We start from the raw sequence: 4,676 nt of genomic DNA, 5'->3' as shown, positions 1-4,676 counted from the left end.
GGATCCTGTTCCCGTGGTCCGAACTTGATGAAGAGGAGGAAAGACTGTTTTAAACCACTCCTCCGTCGCCACGTTTTGTTGTCTTCGCTACGAAGCCGAAAACACGTGTTCCACAGAAACCATAACTTTCTGCTACTATGTTTCCTTTCAGTTCGAGAAACTGTAATTATTTCATTTTCCAAGCGGACATTTTCACAGCCTCCTCCACATCGTCGATTTGGTTCCAAAGGAATATCACTGCGCAGCTCAGCCTGCCGGAGGACAAGGACGCTCTATTAAGCGGTGTCCAATTTCAACTGAATCAACAACAAAAAAAAAACTACAGCAAACGAGGCAGATCTCAACCACCTCTGTGTAAATGTAGTGATTAACGCCAGAGATTAAAAATGTCAATGCTCTGAAGCTGCGAACGAAACACCAAATATTCCAACAATTAACGGGGAACTACGTTGACTCGCGGATGAAGACAGCAGAAGGACTAGCAGAGATGAAACGATAACGTCGGAGCGGAGGGAGAGCCAATTAGATACTAGGAATATTTGATTGACGTCTATAGCGCCCAATCATATAACAGGATTTCCCTCAAGGGCCATCTCTATTTTCTAGCGCTTTAATCTTGTTCTCGGTGACTGTTACAAAAACATAAATACACGTCCACGAGTGACGAATAAGAAAAAAGTTAGAGCTCAGGAACGCCAAACATAATAGGGTTATTAAAAAGTTTTGTCTTGTCATGTGACTGAGTTCATAGCTAAAGCCATTAATTTAACCGTGACCTTGCAATTAGACATTAAAAGTATATTTTTTAATTAAAATTAAGGACATAATTAGTTAAATGTGCATGTTTGTCAAATAGTTTAAAATACAGCAAATAATAGACAGATTTCTTATAACTTTGCTGGCACTCCCACTTGCACTTGCATTTGTCTGTTAGCAAAATATCTCATGAACTTGGAATGGATGGGTTTTCTTTAACCTCTGATTTGCTGTTGAAGTCAACCCAATTAAAGATGACAGCTGTTGCAAATGCTGCAAGAAATAAAAAAGAACAAGATTTATGTTTTGTTTAAAGGGTTCATAACTTCTACCTTTGCAGCTACAGTTTTACCAAAAATAACCACGTGGTTGTGTGTTCGAATAAAAAGCCTTCGTGTAAAGAAGCTACAGCTTCTACAGCTTGATTTTTTTTTTAGCGAGTCAAATCGGTTCTTCTCATTCTAAGCATTTAATTGTTAACCTTGCATATGACAAATAAACACAACTTGACAGGATGCCCATATTTGTTTAGAGTCTTTCTAAAGAAAACCTTGCGGGGAATAAAAACCAAAGTGACATCTGTGCTGGCCTTTACGAGAAAATGCAGCCATCCACTTTGTGGTTCACAGCATGCACACATGCACAGCATATGTTTTTGCACAAATGCAACTCAAGGACACCTGTATGTGATTACCAAAACAGGTCCATCATGTGATTGTTTTACAACTAAATTATCACCCTGATAGGAGATTTGTTTTGTATTGCTTTTGAAGAACGTGCTTTTTTCCTTGACGTATAAAAAGTACAACAGAACAGACCATCTTAGACTGAACTAAGAAAGGCTGCTCAGCTCAGGAGGTTTGCAACAGAAGCGTTCAGTCAGTGTGAGCATCAACCTCATTATGACATGTCACAGATTTAGTGACGCTCCAGTTATACACCTGGGGAAAGGTGGTGCATCTTTTCGCATGGAAATGATCATATCGCTGCTCTATGCAAAAACATCAAAGTTAGTTTGGTTTGTTGCCTTTTCAAAAGTAGGACAAACAAGGCAGTATGGAAAACAACAAGATGCATGGCAAAGTGCACGGCATAAAACATATCTATATATAGAGTGGAACTCCATTTGCCTAACCCCAAAGTGTGTACCCTCCTTTCCACCCACTCTTTCCTGGGCGCTCTCCTCTTAACACGAGCTCAGTAAGGCTTTGTAAATGGGTTACCCCCATGCAGCCACCCACGCATCAGGTAAAGTATCAAAACCTGGGGCATCCTGTTATGACTTCTGGTTTCCTGTTTCCTGTAAAAAATACAGCCCCCCTCCTCCAAGCTCTCATTCTCTCACACACAAACACACTTCACACTCCACAAGCCGTCAAATAAACAGAGCAGGCCAGGGAACAGCACCCCATTGTGTTTTAGTCAAAATATCAAAGTTCATGCTCAATAATCCACGTTAAAGAAATCCAACAAAGTTAAGTCAGGTCATCTGGACTGTTTCTTGTTGTTGTTGCTGAGACGTTTTGTCCTTCATCCGAAGGACTTCATCAGTCCAACTTAGTCCCACATGCAGCACAACCACAGTGAACCAACCAGTTTGCTGGTGATAAGATGGTTTCTGGGGCCCGCCCTCTCCCCCGTCAACTTCTCTGAGGCAGCCATAGCCAAAGTGGTTCAAAACATCAAAGTTCATGCTCGATAGAAAATCCAACAAAGTTCAGTCAGGTCATCCGGACAGTTTCTTTTTTTTTTTGCTTTTATTTTTTACCTGGATTATTGAGCATGAACTTTGATGTTTTGAACCACTTTGGCTATGGTTGCCTCAGAGGAGTCGACGAGGGAGAGGGCGGACTCCAGAAACCATCTTATCACCAGCAAACTAGTCGGTGCACTATGTGAGTGTGCTGCTTGTGGAACTATGTTTGTTGTGGCTCCTTGGACTGACAAAGTTCTTTGGATGAAGGATGAAATGTCTCAAAAAAAAAAAAAAAGAAACTAGATGATCTGACTGAACTTTGTTGGGTTTTAGTCAAAATGTTTGCACTCGTTTTTGATGACGTTTGTCTTATTTTTTTAGTCCAAAATAATTCCAACTACTATATATACTGTATATATTTGTCCAAAAAGTAAGTATGTCATGGTAAAACTTGCAGTTAATGTGGAAACTCATAAAATTAAAGTGTGTAACATTGTTAAGAAGTCACAATGACATGCACAGCAGCTGCTTCATCCCATTCCTCGCGTTTAATATGTTTTTATTTCATGTATGCATACTTAACACGCCAAAGAGGAAGACATACATGTGTCTAGGGACCATTTAAACAGCATAAACAGCACTGTGCATGTGTATGAACCGTAGATCCCTGTTTGTGTCCCCCCCCCCAAAAAATAGAAGTGACACACAGCATGCCGCCACTTCACATCCCCCACCATGATACCTGAGCATCTATCACAACAGGGGTCAGCCACATCATTCTTAATGAGCAGAAATCTTGCAGCCTTCCTGCAGAGGCTCTATCCTGCCATTCAAAAATTTCAGCGATAACAGTGTGGTTCATGTGTGTCTGTGCACAAACTACCACTCTGATAGGTTGAGGGGTTTGCTGGTGCAGAATTGCAGCACACGTTCAAGGTGGCTTTCAAAGTAGAGTCATTAAATATGCTTTAGGTGGCATTGTCACCTTTTATTTTTCATATTTATACTGCTATTCCTTCCATTCAGGACCGTAATGTTGTATCGCTTCGTCTTTAAAACGAGAAAAGCACAATAGCATCCTATTTTTTTTTTCTTTTTGTCGTTTTCAGCTCATCATCCCCTCCCCCTTTCTTGCAGATTGGAATTCATTAGCAATCAGAGCCACTGACGAACACCCAGTCTTAATTACCCTTTGATTTGCATATTTGCATATTAATGACTGCAGACTTTGCTGTTTTTCTGCTGCAGTTCTACCCCCTCCTCCCATCAACATTGCTCACACTTTTAGTCACAACACATACTGCATTACTTTGTTGTCAAGGTCTCCAGCTTTATGCCTGGAGTTGCAGAAATGCAAGAAAAGACATTTTGTTTTAGCATGCACGAGTCTTAGAAATCCTTTTACTTGGTCTACAGGTGACCTAATCAGCAGTGATATTTCCTGGTCTTGCATATATTAAATCCATTTTCATACATGTGTAGTGGTGGGGACCATTTTTGGTAACGCTTGAACCTAAAATTCTGCCATACATGCTTAATTTGCTGCCCTCTTCTGGAGAAACAAGTTGCTGTTTTCACAAAACTATACTAAAATTAAAGAGATAGAAGTATTTTACGTTTCACATATCATCTTGGTGGCCAGATAAGATGTCAACGTGGGCCACATTTGGCCCCGGGCCTTGAGTTTGACACATATGATCTAGACAATAAAATGCATATAATTTACTGATCATTAACAGAAAAAGATATGGACAGCATGTGTATGAAAAAAAATGTATTTAAAGGCATTGAAAGGAGGTACTCACACACACATACAAAAAAAACAAAAAAAAACAACAGCAACGACAACAAAGAAGCAAACAGCACCAACACAAGAAGGACGTGGAAAATCCACATCCTGTTGTTGTCCGAACAAAGTGTAAGAAAACAATGAGCGCTTACTGCAGCTGAATTTGCTCACTGAGCCATTATACAGTGTTCTTAAGAGATAAGAAACGTCTCCATACAGCAGGTTCTGTCCAGTGCTGACAAACAGCATTCTTTGAGCAATTCAGAACACACAAGTCATTTCAACATTTCTCCATACATTAAGATTTATTCTAGCACACCAAAGTGTGTGGACTCTCCATATGGTCTCTGAAGAGTGATGAAAACTCTATTTTGTACTCAAATGTGAATTTTATTCTGCAAATCACTACTTTCTCTTTTGGAGAATAAATTCATG

This window comes from Nematolebias whitei, chromosome 9 (assembly GCF_014905685.2).
Source record: "Nematolebias whitei isolate Nwh7 chromosome 9, NemWhi1, whole genome shotgun sequence".
NCBI classification, from domain to species: Eukaryota; Metazoa; Chordata; class Actinopteri; order Cyprinodontiformes; family Rivulidae; genus Nematolebias; species Nematolebias whitei.
This window is presented reverse-complemented; position numbering follows the sequence as displayed.